Source organism: Falco biarmicus, chromosome 10 (assembly GCF_023638135.1).
Source record: "Falco biarmicus isolate bFalBia1 chromosome 10, bFalBia1.pri, whole genome shotgun sequence".
NCBI classification, from domain to species: domain Eukaryota; kingdom Metazoa; phylum Chordata; class Aves; order Falconiformes; family Falconidae; genus Falco; species Falco biarmicus.
Genome location: NC_079297.1, coordinates 1,730,498 through 1,750,101, shown reverse-complemented (window position 1 = coordinate 1,750,101; position 19,604 = coordinate 1,730,498). Strand labels below are relative to the sequence as shown.

Sequence of the window (19,604 nt, the reverse complement as noted above, 5' to 3'; positions counted from 1 at the left end):
AGGGACCTCTGGGAGGTCTGAGTTGCGGCAGAAGCTGAAGGAGATGTGTCTGGACTCAGCCGAGATCTGGGAATGGTGGTCTCTGTCAGGCTTCCCAGCTTGGAAGGACTGGGGTTTCACAGCATGCTAGCAGAGGGCTGCCTCGTGCTTGATCCGCGGGGTTCCTCCTTATCAAGCCTCTCTGTCTCGATGGTCGCTTTCCAAGGATCTACCCTCCCTCTGATCTCTTCTCCCCTTTTCATCCTTTAGAGTGTAGTAACCTCCCCACCACACATCCCTGCGGGCAGTGAACGTCCAGAGCTCCGAGGCTTTTTGTCACTGCGCTGTATGTACCTTCGGAAAGCAGCGCTGGGTTTGCTCGTCCCGTTGTTCAGCAGCTCCATCGCTCTGGAGCTGTGCCAGCACACCCTGTCTGTGCCACGGGCTGCCTTTGGCCAAGTGCAGGGTAAGGCTTGCACACAAGCTGGGTCTTGCAACTGGAAAAAAGACACAAATCTGAGGGGTGAAGCTGTTCTGTGTCACCTCAGAGCAGCGAGCGCTCTCCCAGCAGCCATGGGAATTGCTGGGGATGGGATGGTATGTTTCCAGCAGTTAGCAACAAAAAGAAGAAAAAGGAAAAATCAAAAAATGAAGAAACAAAAAAAAAAAATCTGAGTGCATTGAAACAATAAATAAGATCACTTTACTGGGCAGGGAAACAGACAGGGAGAGACCTATTCTGGTGGCCCTGTGGCCCTGTCATCGTATGCCATGTGGGATGTGCTGCTGGGAGCATGCATTTCTCCCAGAGTGTGTCAAAAGCTGTCCTCTTCTAATCACCACCCACTTAGCACTGTTAGGTAAATCAATACTTACTCATCACTGTAGGATCGTTTTGCGCAATCAGTCAAGAAGAAATCCTGAACAAGGAGATCTTTTTCATGAATTTTTTTTTCATCAAACTTAAAATGTTTGGAAAAATATAGATGTGCCAGGAGAAATGTTCCATTCAAAAGTCTTTGAAACTCCTTTGTCTCAAACTTCAGCTTGTGATGAAGTCTTTTCTTAATGTTTCTTCCTATTATTAGGACATCATGGTGAATCCAAGAAATGTGTGAAAGTCACCCTTATTTCAGTCCTGGTCAGTAAAAAACCCATACTTTGTACCAGAGGAAAAGCAGAAGATAAGCTGAACACCAGAGAGACAGTTTGGGAAGTTTGAGCATCTGAATAATCAATATGCATTCCTGGGTGTAACAGATACATTAAGTTCAAGGTCTCTCAGCTGCACAGGTCAGATTTCTGCTGGGATTGATTACTCAGCAGTGATTTGGGGTTTTTTCCAAATTTCTATTTTCTTCCTTTCAAAACTAGTCACCTCGCATTTTGTAGAGACTGGTTTGATGCATAGTTTTGGACTACTACTAAAGCAGTTCTGCTTTTAAGTGAAGTGAAGATGACCTTCCACGCTAAGCCAGTTTGCCCCTGTACTTTGCTGGCAGAATTCCTTCCTCCTGCCGCATGTGTTGGGTGCCCCTCGCCTGGGGTTCAACGCAGCGAGGCAGGCGCTGTCCCTGCCGTGAGTGGGAGCTTGTCCCCTTCACATCTCCAACTCGGCTGCTGCTGCTTGTCCTCGTAGCTCTGAAGGTCGGCGGTCCCATCCTGCCCACCCCAGGCAATGGGGTCCTCTCCCAGCAGCGGGTGCCGGGGGGAGTTGCTGTCCCAGGCTCAGCTAGGGCACCTGGCTTCTCATCGCCTCTCGGGAGATTCACTTTGTGGAGCATCCTGAGGATGGTGTAGGTGGTGTTATTTGGAAGAAGACTGACTTGAAACAGCTCAACTCGTTGATGGCTGACAAGGGTTTTGGTGCTGCCTTGAAGGTCGGTTCTCAGGAGGGAGATGTGATGCGCAGAGCAGCTGCCGTGCATACTTCGAAGCCGTCGCTCCTGGGGGATGCAGCTTCCTCCACCGCTCCAGGTGTGAGGCTTCTCCCAAACTTGTTCAAGTGGCTTTGATGGAGAGCTCTCAGAGTTGTTCAGCTCCAGAAAGTGTTTGAAATTCAAGCTGCGCCGCTTATTTGCGATTGGACTGAGAAGTGAGAGAGTCACTCAGGGCTGTGATTGCAATAAGCAAACAAGCACTTCTACCCTGGCAGCCTGCAAGTGGGAGGGAAAAGTTTCATTCCCACAAATAGGACCGGGAGAGATCTGAGTAGCAGGGACTGTGTGTCTAAGGGAAAGCTGTGAAAGAGGAGGAAAACAAGGTTTTGCTTCGTAATTTGACTCTCACCTGGTTGTGCAAATAAACATTTTGTTTAAATTAGCTCCAGACATGACAGCAAACATATATTAGTGGTCCTTCAAATGTTTGTGAAGGACTTTCTTTAAAGTGTTCCTTAATCAAATACTCTCATTGCGAGTTGTTTGCATAATTGTTTCCCCTTTTTCCCACCCGCCAGCACTGCTGCTTGAGAAGCAGTTTAATGGAAAAACTCCGAAGGAGAAGGCTACGATTTTAGGAGCTTTGTCATCTCCGCTGGTTAGAGCTGCCTTTTGCTATCTCTTCCAGCTTTTTTTCAAATTCTGCCATAACTTGTGGCAGCTGGAGCCAAGCCAGAGTATACATGTTCTCTTCTCAGCGGCTCTGGGCTGTTTGGCCATCCGCAGCCCAACAGGAGAAGGGGTGGGCTGTCCCCTCGGGCTGGCCTTGCCATGCTGGCCATGCTATGCTATCCCTGCTGAAGTGGGAGAAGTTACTTAAGGAGCAAATATTGCTTGAGTAGTAAGGCAGCCGTGTGTAAATATGATAGTAAAGCTGGCTGTTCTCTTGCCAGTAACTAACTCCATGGCTGGGAGCCATTTCTTGTCTCTGCTTCATTTCCCCAGCTGTAAAAATAGTCTAATGGGAAAACCTCAGGCTCAAGTCTCACAGGAGAGCGTTTTCCTGTTGCTTTCCCGAATGCTTTGTGCTTTTGATGTTTTCCTCTAGGGTGCAGAGAGCACTCAGCCCATTACAGGTGCCTGGTGCAGGTGTGCCAACAGCTATCGTGGCGGAAGGAGCTCGGGGAGCTTTTCTAAGCAGTGATGGGATGTGTCCAGATTCTGCTCCTGGTTGTGCCACAAGATGCTTTTCTGCCGTGGGGTGAATTACAATGACTTCGGGTTTGTGTCCCCACCTGGCTGGAGCGCTAACTGCATCTGTGTTGCAGAACTTGTGGGCAAGGTCTAGGAAGACCATGTGCTGGCTCTGAAAAATGGACTGGTGATGTGGCACTCCTCTCCAGGAGTGAACTGGAGAGGTGGTACCCAGGTGCCTGATAGAGCTACCAGGTTTGCTGGGCAGGGCTGCCGCGTGGTGTCCCGCTGGTATGTCCTGGCTGCTGCCCCTCGTTATGGACAATGTGCATACTTGGATTTGGGGTACTCCTGCCCCTGCCGGGAAGGAGCAGTTGATGCTCAGGTGGGCAGAAGACCTGTGGCTGTTTCAGTAGGAGGGGGTGAGCACCTGGCTTAGAGATGTCACATGTTTCAGGGGTTGGGGGCATGAGACTGAAGGCAGCCGAAGCCTTGGTGAATGTTTTTGAGTCACCAGTAAACATGGGGTCAGGTCCTTTTCAAGTGTGTTTGAGGCTAGTGTTGCTCACTATAGTGCTGTTACATGATGCACATTAAAACAGAGGGGGGGGGGGAATGTTGAATTTACGCTTTCCTGCATCTTCAGCTGATGCTTCCCCTGCTGCTTCACCCTTTTCTCCTTAGCTCGTGCAGTGTACCATTGGTGACCCAGTTAAGCCTGTTTGAGAGTCAGTGGGGTATTTTTCGAGGGTGGGTGTGAAGGATGGCCACCAAAGGTCCCTGCATTTGCTCACCAAACAGATTGACAGGGGATGAGCAAAGAAGCAGGGGGTACCGCCTTGGTCTTCCCTCCGTGTTTTTGGCCAAGCACAGCGGTGTTTGCAGTGAAACACCGTTTCAGTGGTGGCAGGAGATCAAAGCTCTTGGCGGTCATTCAGAGGGTGACTTGTAGCATCACCCAGCTCTTCTGCAGGGGCACTCACCCACATCTGTGTGTGAGAAGATGTGGGGGCAAGATATATTTGAGTTACACAGCTTTGCTGTTGGTACAAGGCTAGGTGAAGTCTTTTCCAAATTTAAAAATATACCTTCAAGAAAGAGTGGATTTAGGGAAATGCTCTATATTCAGGTATGTCCAAAGAAGAATGATCAGATAAACTTCATAACATAAAAAGTTTTACAGTTTACTGTGAGCTGTTAACAGCTTCTTTGTGAGGTGGGGAGGGGCAGCATCTTGAATTAATAAACTCATCTCCTACAAAGCCTGCAGTTATCTGGGGATCCATATGAGACAGAGGAGGATATTGCTATGAAGAAGTGGTTGTTTCTGAAAGGACAGTGCTGAGATGAAGTGTAGTGAAATGTTTCTGACAGGAGGTCATGGGGGAACTCTCTCTTGTGTGTGCACACACACCCAGGCTCCAAGATACAGAGAGAACAGCTATATTTATGTATATAAATATAACTGGACCCTAAGCAAATACCATATTTGTTGGAAAAAAATATTGGGGAAAAAGTCCTCTTTCTTCCATCTTGGTGATAGGATTTGATGGAAGGACAGAAAAAAAATTCTCTGAGGTCATTTGCACCTTTCTTTTGATTACTATTGCCATGACAGTAAAAAACAAAAACCCAAAATCCCCATAATTTTTTTTTTTTCCATCTGTCTGAAACCTCTGGCTGGTCAGGCTAACTTACTTGTGTAGCAGTAGCAATGCCAATGGCTGCAGCTGCTTGTTTTAAGCTTGATCCATTTCAGGGCACCTGAATGTTGGTCTGAAGTGAGTCAAAAGTATTTCTTCTTATATGGCAGCCTCGTGCCTGTTGCATCCCGTGGTCAGGACAAGTGTGGTGACACTTAAACTCCAAGATGTTTGTCTTCCAGCTGGATGTTCATCATGACAGTCAGGAGAAGGTAAAAGCTACCTCTGAAGACTAAAGCCACTAACCAAAGCAAGCGTGGCTGGGCCAGCCCCTTGCGCTGGTGCACACTGGACTCTGGCTTAAAGACTGCAAGGGAGCACCCAGCCTGGGGAGCCTTTTTTTTGTTCTGACTCATAACTGCTCGTGAATAACCCCAAACATAAAAACCTGGGCTTTTTTCTTACAAGTGGCTTTGTCTTGGGAGAAGAGATGGGGAGCTGGCATGGCCCCTCTGTGCTGTAGCTTAGGGCTTTATTGCTCAAGTCTGTTCGCAGCCAGCTTGTGGCCATCTCCCCATGTGGCAGTCTGTCCTTTAGCTCAAGTGATTTTCCATCTGGCCTGATGCTTGACTCTGTGGAAGGCAGCTGTATTGCCTCTCAGCTTTCATTTGCTAGGATAAACAAGCCAAAAATGGGGAACCGACTTGTTTCATGCTTCCCAGCTGGTGCAGCAGTGGAGCTGGATCTGAGTTGCATGGGTCTGCACCTCCATCTGCCTGTCTGGTCTTTTCAAAAGCCTTCTGATCCACTAGGCTTTTTCAAAATTACTTTCTCTGCATTTCTATATAAATGTCGCAGTGGTTACTTAGGGACATTCCCTCCTCCTGGCCCCATCCATCACAGTGGACCCAGCCAGGTATTTGGGGCTGGAGCCTCTGGTGCAGCACGAGGGGCTGCAGCATCAACCTCCTGGTTACCCTGGTTTGGGTGGGTGAATTTCTTGGCAGGAGAAGAAATTACCAGTAGGAACTGATTGTGGTATTTGCCACTTGCTTTTGCCTAATTTCTACCTCTTAGCCACCCAAAGTCTGCCAGAGGTTAGGTGTTACGCGCACCTGGTGAAGGTCTTAAAATCAAAGATGTCATTTCTTTTGGAATATCAGTCAGCTCTGGGAGCTCCAGAGAAATCTGTCGATGCCTTACATAACCCCATCCAAGCAATATTTTTCCCACTGCGTGAAATAACTCAGTGAATTTCTAATTACACAGATCTAATTAAAGGCTGAATGTAATGACTATGCCTAATCATAATGATACACCCATTTCATTAAAAAAAAGAAATTGCTTGTGTACAACAAACCACCTAATTTAGTACAGAATTAATAATCTGCCTCTCCGGCTATAGCTGTGCAGGCACTGGCTTGTGTGGGCATCCCTGGGAGGTCCGTGTGGCCACGCTGGGTCTTGGGCGGCTGCATTGGAAACGTTGCTCTTTTGTAAGTAGGTTTTCAAGAGGGGTCTGTGTAAGATGCGGGTGAGAAAGGACCCTCCTGGCTGGCCAGAGCTTGCAGGGACTGTGTTCTGTGCGCCGTGACCAAGTGTCCGGGTTTAGTGGATTCTGTGTCTGAAGCTCCACGGTGGTAGAGCAGCAGAGATGCCTTTGCTTCATTCTCATGTCAGCTCTACTCTATCGTTTGGTCTGCTCGCAGAGACCAGAGCTGCACAAAAAATTGTTTATCCCACATTGGAGATCTTTCCTTCTGTGGTTTTCACTGTGCTGCACCAAAGCCTGGGACAGGCGGCACCAGTCTGAGGGAAGCCTGTTTTGTGAAATGTCTCAGACTTGCTTTTGCTGTGAGGTGCATCTGCTGTCAGCAGCGAGATAAAAGTGCATAACCACTGCAGCGGGCAGAAAACCAAACCAGCTGTGTGTCTGAGTGCCATGCAGCTTGTCAGGGCTCTGCAAACTGGTGTGCTGGTCTATCAATCCGTCCTTTCAGCTCCAATGCAGGGCCTGCATTTGCAGCAGCTCCAGCAGCATTCCTATCAGGAGGAGATGGTGTCTTACAGCAAGGTACAGACCTTAATCCATGCAATCGAGTGCAAGTTGCAGAGGGAATGGTCACACTTACAGGTCTGGAGTTTTCTATTAGTATTTTTGCAGTAGCTTATAGCTGAGATCACTCTTGCAATAGGAACCGTAGCGTTATCCTTGCCTTGCCTTGGTGAATGCAGGGGGAGTTCATCCTGCAGCATGGACACTGCGCCCAAATGTCGGGTAAGCCTGCAAGAATTGAGATACCGGAGGGGAGCCAAATACAGGACAGAGGGAATAATTACCAGGGCAGTGAGGTCAGATAGAGACATAACTGATATTTTTTGTCGGTGCTGGTCTTGGGTGTAAAACCATTGAGGTTAACGGAGTAAGGCAAGTGCCCTGTGTGGAAGCTTAGCCTGGTATATAGCTGGCTTCAGAGGCTCCTCTCGGTGTTTTTAATGCTGCATCTTGGTGTCAGCATTTTGCTCCTTTACACCAACTGAGAGGAGCTGAACTCTGATGGCTGCAACCATCTTAGCTTGCAACCAAGAAAGCAAACTTCCTATCTTTTTTCTTTACTTAAATACCATGGATATGTGTGTTCACTGGGGTTTGTTTGTGGTGACCTGCAGTTACATGGACCTCTGGGTCGCTTGCCCTGGTGGTGTTGCAAAGCCCCTCCTGGCTGGAGGCGGCACAGCCCTGAGCCTGCTGCACTGGGGCTGGGTTTGTGCAGCTCCCTGGGAAGCCTTCCAGGGCATCGTGGTCAGTAGGATCTTTTGGCTGAGGTGTCAAATATTTGTCACAGAAGCACGCGTGGCATTTTGGCAAGTGTTAGCTCTGGAACCCGGATTAAATTCTGATAGAGGATTGTTGTATCCTGCCAGCCCTCCCCTGAGCTGACCTGGTGGGGGTGTTGGACTTTCCAGCCTGAGCAGGTGGGTTGTGGATGCGTGCTGATGGCAGCCACGCAGCTTGGGTGGGATGGGATGAGAAGGGATGCCTGGCAGGCTCTGGATTGAGAAGCCCATCGGGATTTGGGTGGGAGGTGATACACAGGCGGGTACAAGGTGGGTTTGCTTGGAGGATCCAGCCATAGCTTTGGCAGCAGAGATGCTCTCCCTGCCAGAAGGGCTGATGCCCCAGCTCACAGCGCTGGGATTGTGTCGTGCCATGCCTCTTGCTCCAGGCAGGGAGGAGTCCCAGCTCTTGGAGATGGCACCAACACGAGCTGTGACCTCTGGGCCAGAGCTCTCTTGGCCCCCACTCTTGCACCCCTTGCATCCTGGCCAAGCATTGCCCCAGCCGGACTGGCCTCGCTGCGTACTGTAATGCCCGCAGCCTTCTGCAGAGGATGCTTCACTCTGGAGGTACAACATGTTGATTGTGCCTGGGTTTCCAACAGAGGCGGCCCAAGAGAAGGGGCTGACGTTATGTCTCCTCAGACCATAGAGTTTTCTCTCCTGCTGGCCTCAAATCTTGTGGGAAGGACATGTGTCTCATCACAGAAGCAGGTCTGAGGGTTCAGTCACCAGCAGAAGGTCACCTGTCCTTTGCACCACTTATGCCTGGCTGTTGTCAAATTGTGTCTGTCACAGGTAATAGATCATACCCGTTCCATTCCCTGGCTGTTGATGCATTGCTCCGTACAGCTAATTCAGCAGGACCTTTTGCTGCTCGTGGCCAGACTTCTGAAAGCTTCTGGAGTCCACTTAGCTCAAGATTCGCTGTTCTAAATTATGCTGACAGCGAGCAGGATGCCTCTGTCTTCCCCGCAGCCCCCCAGCTGCTGCTTCCCGACACCCGCCGGGCTCAGGCACGGCACTGTTTAACCTTGATAAACGAAACTTCGCAGGTGTTACTGGAGAAAAGGACTCTGCCGAGCAGCTCTCCCCAGGGTCTCATCCATGCTTCTGTTCCTGGGCTTTCCTTGTGCTTACCCAGACGCCTCTAAGAGCAACACAGGAGCAAGATCAGGCTAAGAAAACCTTAAGCTTACCGTGGCGTTTTGCAACATTTTTCTCAAGCTTGGAGACCTTTGGGAAGAACAGAAGAAACCTTTTCAGACCACAACTTCCATCCCAGTTAAACTTCAAGCAAGGTCAGCCCTGGTTCTCCCAGTATGAACTGGGATGCACTGGTATACAGTGTTACACGTGCAGCAGGTTCTGCAGAGAAATTGGTCAGTGAGAGGTGCTGCCTGAAATGCAGGAAGAGATTCCTTTGGGCATATTTGCATCTTCCTGCCCTTTTGTAGCGAAGGACTTCGGCAAAGACAAAATTCTCATGGCAGAGAAGGCACCTGCCCAGGGCAAGGCTACTTACCCAAACAGCCCAGCTGTTCTCCTTGCCCAGGTCTTGGGGCACCCCGCGTTCCTGCGCGGCCGATGCCTGCGTCCTACCAACCGTGGCCGGCCACCCGCAGGCTGGTTGAGCTGCCTGGGACGTGGCTGTTCTGGAGTGGGCTCGGGACTGTCCCTGTGCCTGAGGACTGCCACCTGCTAGCCATGCCACCTTGAAGTTGTATCCTGCTGCTTTTGGTGATGGAGCCAGGAGCTCTGGCCCTCCGGGCTGATGAAGAACCAAATGCAGCAGATGCCCAGGGCTGGTGCAGGGCAGGACCCCTGCGGGAGATGTGGCGGGAGTACTTTGGGCAGCACTGAACAGCCCAATCCTTCCTGCACCAGGTGTAGGACACTCCCACCCAGCTCACATGCTGGTGGGGCCTCTGGGAGAGATTTGCATCTTGGATCCCACAAACTTCAGCCAGGCTTAAGCATGGACCCTGATGAGGCTCAGATACTGAGCTCCCTTTGTGGTGGCAAGGGGGAGAGCCTTTACCAGAGCAGTGATTTCCATCCCTTGCCATTTCCCTCTGTTCCTGCATGTTATCCTGCTTTGTGCGGCAGCTAAAAAAAATTGAAAGAAAGGTGTGAGCCTGCAATGAGGGAAGAGGAGAGGGAACCCCTATGTCTGCATGAGAAATTGGACTCCTACAGCTGGCAGGAGCCTGTCTGTCACGCAGGCAGCATGTGCGCGGAGGTTTCCATCTCTCTTGCTGGATAGTCGCTGGCTGGATAAACAAACAGGCTCTGGTTTTTGTGTTTGGTCACCCTACTAATGCCTCTTGCTAGCCTTGACTGTTTGGTTTGTGCCTGTATTTTTAGCTGCAGGACACCCTGTCCCCCAACTCGGAGAGGACCTGAGTTTTTTCATACCTTTCTAAGCGTGTGAGGCTAGCTCTCGCCCTTCTCTGTGTTCCAGTCAAGAAAAGGGGAGGGCAGCAGTGCAGTTTCTTCTCAGTTGTACCGATGCAGCTAAGCTGAGGGCCTGAGGTGTGAACAGCTGTTTGCCTGGGAGTTTGATGGTTGTGCTGAATAAGTCTTCAAGAAAGGATGAGGAAGGCATCTCTGAGATGCAGCGACGAGCCCTTGTGTGGAGGCTGGTCCGTGGTTTCAAGGCAGGGACCGAAGTGTCAGGCATAGACTGAAACTGCTCAGTGCAGGGGCTTCCTCCCTCTGTGTGCCTCCATCAGCGTGGCTGGTGGCTGTAGGTCTGCGGGGTGTGTGCTCGTCCAGGGCTGCACGTGCAGGTGCTGGTTGCACCAGAAGTCTGATACTCTTGGGCTGGGGCAGGTTCAGCACAGCATGAGCCTCGCTTTTCTCCTTGAGCTAGAACTCAGGGGGCCCAATGTGATTTTCCCCTTCTATCTTTTATCTCGTTTATATACAAAGAAGCGGAGGAAAAAAACCCACACTTCATTATGTTCAGCAAAATGTAGTATTCCTTTGTATTTCATTTACTGAGAGCAGATGAGTTTGGGAGTTTATTCTCTTTTATTTAAAAGTACAAAATGATTTAGCACAATGCAAAATTAAATGTCACTTTGAATAAATGATCAAATGTTCTTCCATTTGGCAAGTGCTGAAACAAGCATGTGTTTTGTTGTGCGGTAGTTTCAGTCACGCCGAATCCACGTTTGCATCCTTCTCTACTCAAGCAGCAGAATCCGCCATCCAGCCAGCCGAGCCTTTGCATTTGCCTAGTCCTGCTTTTGGAGCACCCTGCCCCATCCAAGCATCTCCACCCTGGTCCTCACCACCGGCTTGGTGGGGCTGCAGGCTCAGCTCCTTTCCATCCTCTTTGCTTCAGCTTTCTGCACCAAAGTCCTCACTCAGACACTCGCTTAGGCATGGACTTCAATTTAAGTGTCTGAATGGCTCCCTTGATGTAATTAAGGCTATTTGTGTGCTTGGAGTTAAGTACGTGCTGAAGCACTTTGCTGGATGGAGGCATAAAAGCGCAGGAGCTTCAACCGAGCAGTAAATAGGTTTTATAAGGCACTGGGGGCTGCCAGCCCCGCTCCTTGTCCCGGTGGCTGCCCCTGTAAGATGACCCAGGAATTACGACGGCTCCCGGCCCTCTGCCGTGGCAGACCAAACGTCCTGAGGTCTGTTGTTTGCGCCGCACTGACGTGTGTCCCTGTAAGATTGTATGACCGCCGTCTCTCCTGGGAGAGCCACTCAAGGTCACGGTGCTTTCCGACAGCTAGCGAGCCTGCAGGACCCGCGCTCGGAACATGCCACAGGGATGCTGTCCCGAGCCGGGCGGGATGCAGAGGTGCTGGGGGGGAGTCCCAGCCAGGGTGCCCCTGCATCTCCATCCCCACGTTACAGGTGCCAGTGGGAAGCAACACGCAGGGGTGGCGGGGGGATTTATCTGGTCAGAGAGATCAGAGGCAAGGCTGAGCAGATGCAGGTGTGTTACTTGGCAGGATCAGGCTCATGCGAGTGCAGCTGCTCCCCAAGTCCCAGGGCTGGTCATGCTGCCCCTGCTTCTGGTCTGGCAAATTTGGGGACAGCTTGAGCTTGCCCTTCTTGTCCTCTACCAAGAGAGGGTGGTGTGGGTTTATGCTGTTATCCCACAGCAAACCAGGCTGGGAGAAGGCAAGGCTTAGCTGATTTTCAATTAAAGCAGAAATATGCACATATTCTGGGGGGCAGCGATGCAGCTCCTCAGTGAGAGGCCACTGCATTTGTGTGGGCAATATTACCTGACCTCCCTGTGCAACCGGTGCTACCCAAGCTAATAATTTCCTATCTGAATGCCAGTCTGAACAGCTGAGATATTTTGCATTTTTAATGGTGCTCTTCCGTGCCTGCATTAATGGAAAAAATGGACTGAAACTATGATGAGAGTGTTGAAGGGAGAGAGTGACAAATTGGCTTTAGAGCATGGTAGCAGCAAGCACTGTCAGGGGTTCATGCACTGACCTTTATCTAAACAGAACTGTATGTAACAGATAAGAATATTTAACAATAATTAATGTCACATCAGCAGAGAGAACAAAATGACTACATCAAACAGGCAAGAAATCCGCTGCAAATTACTCAAAAGAGAAATGTCAGCTTCTTCATATCTGCAACCTGCCTTGTGCTGGTGGTACTGGAATTAGACAGGAGGGCATGCACGTAAAGAAGCTATTAAAAATGATTTAGTGACTGGATGATGTATACATAAATGAGAGAAAGAGGCAGAATCAAGCAGAACAGCAGCAGGTCTGCTGGACCAGAGTTGTGTAAAATCAAACAGTAAACTGAGCTGATAATTGGGTGTGGGGATAAATTGTATAAACCAATTATCGCCAGGGCTGAAGTTTTGACAGGCAGCTTGGGGTTTCCCTTTCCCTTCCCTCCTGTCTCAGGGAGGGGGGGTCCCGGCGCTCTCTGCTTCAGCAGACACCTCTTTCCCTGGGAGCTGAGCCCTCTCTCTGTTTTATACATGGGAGGAACCAGCGCTGGCCAGGGATGCTGAAGTGTTTTTCACTCTGTTTCCAAGATGGGGTTGCCCAAGCTTCCCAGGGGTTGTTTGGAGGGCAGCTGAGCTGGGATGCTCTGGGGCTGTCTGGAGGTTGGCATGGCTCTCTGCTTGCTCCAGCTGCTGCCACAGGCAGTGTCAGTGCTGGGCAAGTGATGGAGAGCAAGGCAGCTCAGGCTCCAGGGGATGCCTGTGTTCATGTCGCAGGGGGCAGCTTGCAATCCCTAATTTAATTTATAAAAGAATGATGGTCTGTCAGTGTCTGTTCACCAGGATGGATTTCATCAGTCCAGATGACAAAATAAGCTGAGTGAGGAGGAGTTAACCCCCTCCTAACCTGCCTCCTGCTGTGGAGCTTCCCCTGGCCCTGCAGCTTTCAGGCATGGGGCAGACGTTTGTTGGAGCAGTTGGCACCCTGCTGCCCTGGAGTAACTGCCTGCCCAAGCCACGCCAGGGCTTGGGAAATGTGTGTGCCTGATGCTGTTAGCAGTCCAGGCATGTGGGAGCAGTGTGGTGGCTTGAAGACTTTTCATCAAGCAATTTGGTTCGCAGCCTGGTAGAATCCTGGGTGATGCTTGAGCAGTCCCTGGTGAGCCCCTTTCCTGCAAGTGGAACCCCTGTGGGCCAAGCCTGGCAACCTGGCAAAGCCTTGGTTGGGTCAGAGAGGGTGCTGGGCAGCTGCTGTTCCTTAGAAATATTTATTGCCGACAACTGGCAGCAGGTGATGGGAGGGAGTCCTGGAGCTGAGCATGGGCTCATCACCTTGCTGCGCTTTCTGTATTGATGGCCACGGATGCTGAGCTCATCAAGGTGCGATCTGCCCTCCTTGACTGAAGCAGGCTGTGCTGCCACCTGCCAGCCCAGAGACACCCAAGTGTCCCTCTGAGCCTCGTACCCCCTCTTAAACTTCAGCACGAACCGTCAGTGTAATTCGCTCAGCACAGACTTTGGGAGGTTATTCAGCAAATTTACAAATCTAGTAAAAAGCCCAGCCCTAGGTAGAGTGGGTTAATGTTATTCTTGGCTTCATTCCCTAAAGCCAGTGGTGATCCAAAGGAGAAAATACCTGGGTTTATTCTAAAAGGGCCCTTGTGCCCATTGTGATACATTAATTTATGTTTAGGAAATAATCTATCTGCATGGCCACCTGTGGGAAGTGTCATTAGCCTCAGTTAGTAGAGGTGAGCTTGAGACACAGGGCTGGAGCCCCAGGTCAGGAGGGGAGCGGGGGGAGAGCCGGGAACTGCTCCTGAACCTCCTGAATTTCTGGCAGGTGCCTTAAAGGCCAGTCCTGTCTGCACTGCTGGCTGCTCACCAGTTTTGTTGTCAGCATTTTCCTGGTGGGAGGAGGCAGTGAGGTGCCTCCAGATTAGCAAGGCTGTGAAAAATAGCTTTCCAACTGGCCTGGTGCCCTGTTGACAGTGGGAGAGAATTTACAGGCAGAAGATGGAGACGTTGTGATTTAAAATTAGAAACGATGGGGAGCTGTATCTTTGCCCCTTGAAGTGGAACAGGAAAACTGACCTGTCCCTGATCCCATCCTGGGCTGGGACGTGGTTCAGGGTTCCCTATCTCCATTCCAGAAACGCTCTGCTCTGCTTGCCTCCGGCAAGGCACGTCTTGCCACCAGCCACCTGCTGCTGGGCACTGGGTGGCTGCTGGGGCAGGACGGCATGGGAGCTGGGAGCAGAGCTGCTCCATGAGCATCTCCTCTGGCCCGGAGCTGCTGTGTGAGGTTTGGCTCCCCTGGCTCCGTCACTGGAAGTGTCTGATGCGCTCGGCTGCTAAACAAACCTAGCCCAGGGCTGGATGAGCAGACAAGTTCCAATTAGAGGATCTGAATATTGATCACTGGGGAGAAAATATGACATTAAAGGATCGCTGGAAGGCTAAAGCCAAACTGACGTATTGCTTAAAATGAAAGGCCATGAATTTGCATCAGAATATGAGAGCAGGGCTTTGACAACAACAGGCAACTAATTAAAGTGCGTCAGTTCCTCCCTATTTTATCTCCCGTAGTCAGAAGTATAGAAAAGGCACTTGTTAGAAAAATAGGCGTTGTTTAAATCCAGGATGTTACTGATAACGTCCAGAAAGGCACAAAAGGTGCACAAAGCAGAGATCTCTGCTCTGGCTCGCAGGCGTCTCTCCCAGGAGGAAGGTAGGTCCTGTCAGGAACGCTTGTGCTCTGAGCTGACCGCTCCGTGTGCGTCTGGAGGTCAGATGGTTGGGTTTCTCCATGATTCCTGCCAGTCTGTCCCCACACTTGGGTGGCACCCACCCACAGCTGTTGGAAGGGCCCGGGAGGGCAGGCAAGTACCAAGTCCGCTGTTGTGCCACGGAGGGGCTGGGGCATGTGGGGGTCCAAGCTCCCAGCCTGCATGGAGAGCCCACGCCAGAGGAGATCTCAGCATGGAGGGGCACGTGTGATGAGTCTGATTTTGGGCTTCCTCAGATGAAAAAGCCTCACTGGTGGAAGCTGTTTTGGGAAGGCTTGAGCCAACTGAGCTGCCCTAAATCCTGTGGAGTCTCTCTAGCAGCTCAAAAGATGCCCTCCAGGTCTCCTTTCCCTCGTAATGAGCAGCACAACCCATCCGCAGGGCTCTCCTTGCTATTCCTTGGTTCTGCTCTCTACAGAAGGTCGACCGAACCCCTCAGTAGTAACTAGGCAAAAGTGTGTGATCACTTTGTTCCTCCTGGTGCTGGAGCATGGAGAAAGGGGCTGGGTGACCTGAGGGAAGCCAGAAACTGTCTCCCACCCAACTTGGCTCACAGGGCAAACCTCAGCACCTTGAGGTGGCTTCCATGGTGGTGCGCTCCAGTCTCACCTGCAGGCACAAAACCTCCAGGATGGCAACGGGAGACAAAGTGATACCCAGAGAGGGAGAAGCAGGAGGAGCAGATTTAGCACTCCCGTCCCAGTGTCACACGAAGGCACGTGGTGTGCTGATGTCCCTCCCTTTGCCCAGCCTCTCCAGCACCACCCGCCCTTGCCCGTGCTTTGCAGGGGCTCTTGATGTGCCCCAGCACGTGATGCTGAAGTTACCTTCCCTTCCTTTCAAACCACTTCGCTTGGCAAAGATGCTGTTTCTTCTCTCCCATTTGGAAAGGAAATTTTTCTGAAAAGTTTGAGGAAACAAGGAGAAAGAAACCAAAGAGAAAAGGAGTTTTCACTTACACCGTGTGGTTCTTGCTGAGGCGTGCTGCTGGTGTCAGCCTTTTTTATGTGCATCCAGAGCCGTTACCATTTCACACCTGCTCCATGCTTGTTTTTAAATGATACATAATGATGATAGGCAGTGTAAAGATGAAGCTTCATCCCCAATTAAATTGCATTTTCTGTCTTTTCATTTCCTGCCCCCGTTGAGGAGGAACCCCTAGAGAGCAAGATATTTAAGTTTAATGAAGTAGGAGGTACCTGCAAAATTAAAGGTGATCTTGTTTATTAGAAGAAAGTTGGTGCTGGTGTATGGTGTTTCCAGAATATTGTGCTTCTGTGTGATGCCCTGGGGAGCGTTTCAGGTTACTGGAAATGCCGATGTAAGAATCTCAGGTCATCAGAGGAGGGAGCATCCAGTCTCTGATATCTGCTGTTTGGGAATGTTATATCCCTGCTGCAGCACTGGGCTGGTTCCTGTTTACTTTTTCTGGATTTCTCGATCGATCCCACTGCCGGTGCCAGCGCAGGTTTGGCACGTGGCCCTGGGAGCAGGTGGGCAGCACCAGCCCGGCGGGTACATCCCCACGAGCCCCCTGGGCGAGCAAGGAGGGCTTGTCTCCTCTTCTGTATGAAATACATTCAAACCTTCAGCACGGACTTTGTTTGCAGGACTTCTGGATCTCAGCAGTTAGCAACTGGTGCAGACTTGTGGCTTTGGGGAAACTGGAAGGTGTTTTTGTTGGGGTTGCCATCCCTGCATGAGGTGTGGTGCTGATGGGCCATGTGCCGTGCTCTGAGCCCTGCAGGGCTGCGAGCACCTCGTACCAGCCCCACCGCCTCGCTGGGCAAGTTCCCTTTGCTGCCTCATCAAAATTCAGCCTGTTGTGTTGAGTCCCCTGCCCTGAGGACAAGTCTTGGGTTTTTAAGGGTCTATGATATTTCTTAGTCAGTATCTACACTATTTCATCCTTTATTCTTTGCCCCAACTTCCTCTGAATGCCATCCAGCCCCCATGATTTATTACCCTTCAGTGCATTTTGCTTTTTGTTGGAGAATTTATATTTAATTTTTATGCCCGTTATCATTCAGGGAGAGAAGGGAAATGCTTTGGGAGCCCAGAGTGAAAATAAACCAGCACATTTTAGTGCAGTTACTTTGTTTGAAAGATGTTGTTGTACTTCGGCAGGGTACTTAGCTCCTTTACTTTTGCATCATGGGTTTTGTGGTTTAACCCTGGCCGGTAGCTCAGCCCCCCGCGGCCGCTCCTTGCTCCCCGCCGGTAGGTGGGAGAGGGTCGGGGTGGGGGGGGGTGTAGAAGTGAGACAGCTCGTGGGCTGAGCTAAAGGCAGTTTAACAGGGAAAGCAAAAGCCACCGGCAAGGCGTTCATTCTGCACTGCCCGTCGCGGGGCGGTGCTCAGCCACCCCCGGGACAGCCGGGCTCCATCCTGTGTAACGGGGACCTGGGGGACCAACGGCGTCACTCCGAGTGTCCCCCCAGTTTATGCGCTGCGTGATGCCACATGGTTGGGGTGTCCCTGGGGTCAGTGGGGGTCAGCTGTCCCGGCCGTGCCCCCTCCCAGCTCCTGGTGCCCCCAGCCTGCTGGCTGTGGGGTGGGCGAGGAGCAGCAAAGCCCTTGGCCCTGTGTGAGCTCTGCTCAGCCCTGAGGAAAACGCCCCCCTGCTATCAGCGCTGTTCTCAGCACAATTCCAAATCACAGCCCATCCCGGCTGCCACGAAGAAAATTAACTCTACCCCAGCCAAAACCAGCACAGTGGGTTGAAGTGATTCTGGAAGAATCCCAGGGCGGTGCCCTCGGCTGAATGACTCCAGCCCTTCCAAGGGCTGCAGTCTGCCGCTCCTGCTGCCCCAATTCATTTGGGCTCGTGCACTAACGAGAAACTCTGTGTAAGGGCAGGACAGTTTGGTGTTTCATGTAGCTGTACGTTTGGGAAAAGAGGGGATTATGCAGCAGCAGAGGCGAATGACTTTTTCTTAGCTGCCTTGACCTTGTTAGTGCCAAGGTGTTTTTGTGCCACCTCCTGTGCAGCTTCCACTTCAGGTTATTGGTCAACTTTGTAAGCCTCATCTGGCTCTTAACAACATCCTCAGGGACACAAAGAGATGCAGTAATTTGGCCCTTGGTCTCAAGGAGGTGTACAGTGGAGCCAAGAGCAGAAGTCAGAGCTTCTGATGTGCTTTGATGCACCGTGTCCCTCTGCCCCCCATACTTCCCTTCCCCTTCACGCCTCTGGGGTTGGTATTGCCAGCAGGAGGAGGCTTAGGAGTGAGACAAGCACTTTTACCTCATTTGAGGTATTTAGGTGAGTTTGGGAGGGGGATGGGGAAGGCATTCAGCACTTCATCCGGATCTCAGGTAAAATCTGTGTTCCTCCTTCCTTGCTGGGTTTTGCTTCTGTAATTCTCCATCTGCCCCATTCTGTCCAAGCAGCGGCGAAGGAGGGTCCTGCAGGGCTCTGCAGGTGTCATCAGAGCTGGCTGTGAGCCGCTTGCTTCCCTGCTTCCCCAGCATCTCTGGGAGTTTTGATGTTCAGGGCCCTGCTCAGACCTGGTTTGGCCTCAAGTTTCTCTTACTCTGTCCCCTCTCCTGCACCTCTCCTGCACGAAGGCCAGTTCTCCTGGCATCGCTGCATGCATCGTTGCTTCCAGCACTTCACGCGTTCAGCTGAACATCTGAGAGATGATACCAGATCTCTGGAGAGAGTCAATAAACTTGAATGATGGGTCCATTGAAATGGAGGGGAACTGAGGAAACAGCACTGGCGAGTTCATCATGACTGTTTTGTTGGGTTCTTGGATGATGGGAAACGTGGCCACGTGGCAGCATCCCCTACTTTTAGCCTTTGTCAGTGTGGTGGCTTTTTCATGCAGAGCTTTGAACCCCAGGGCAGGAGGGATTATCCTTCAGTGCACTGCCAGAGTGTGCAGAGGCTTCTGCTGTGAAAGCCAGCATGTCACCCCTGATCAGCTCGTTAGATATGTGCGACCTCGTTGTTGGTTGAAGCCCAGTGCTTCATTTCTCTGTCTCTTTAGTGCTTCCTCTGTTTTAATTAAAAGCTTCATTCCAGTTTGACCTTTTGCAATGCTGTGGCATAACTGAGGCTGAATTGAGCTTCTAAGGATGGAGGGTCTCTCCTGGCAGGCTGAGCAGACGAGCTATAACCACTGGCCCTAACGCTGCTGATGAGTAGCAGGAGCCCTGGCTGCCCCTCCTGCCCTCCCGGTGGGATCGGGCAGCCCGCGCATCTGGGTGTTTCACAGAGCAGGGTGGGAAAAGTGTTGTTCTTTCAATAAAAGCCATGGTTACTCGGGAGACATTGTTTGGAAGGCACGAGGTGGAGAGCATCACCAGTGTGATGAGGATGGAGAAAGCAGGGCAGGAATCTCACAGTGATTTATTGCCTGTGTTGTACGTCATCACTAGCCCAAGAAGGCTGATTTGAGGGAATGGGTTTGAGTCACTGGACCTTGTTAATGCTTAGGCGTTGGAGTGGGAGTATGGAGACCTGGCTCCAGTTCCCATCAGCTCTGGACCGTGCAGGCTGTGAGCTCCAAGGGACAGTCCTTGTCCGCAGAACCCAGGGCCGGAGAGCACAAAGCATGGAGGAGGTTTTGCTACCTCCCACCTATTCAACTACAGCTCCCAGCTTCTTGCCTGGAGTGCTGGGACCAGGGGAGGAGTCGGTGTGCGTTTGGTTGTGGGGAAGTGAGGAGCTGATGAGACCTAGATCCCATGTCCAAAGCAGTTAGCCCAGTTCCGACTGCACCAGCAGCCGTGCCCTGCAGCCTTCCCTGCAAGGAGCATCACCTGCCGGTCTGGCTGTGCCGGCACTGCTGCACCAGGAGCCTGTTCAGCGGGCGCTTGTGTGTTGC

General features: G+C 51.2%; 1 protein-coding gene across 3 annotated transcripts in view; it reads left to right on the top strand.

Annotated features, from left to right (window-relative positions):
* The window catches only part of RALY (RALY heterogeneous nuclear ribonucleoprotein), a 124,451-nt gene that overhangs the window by 24,869 nt on the left and 79,978 nt on the right, over window positions 1–19,604 (top strand). The gene's annotated exons all lie outside the window — the stretch shown is intronic.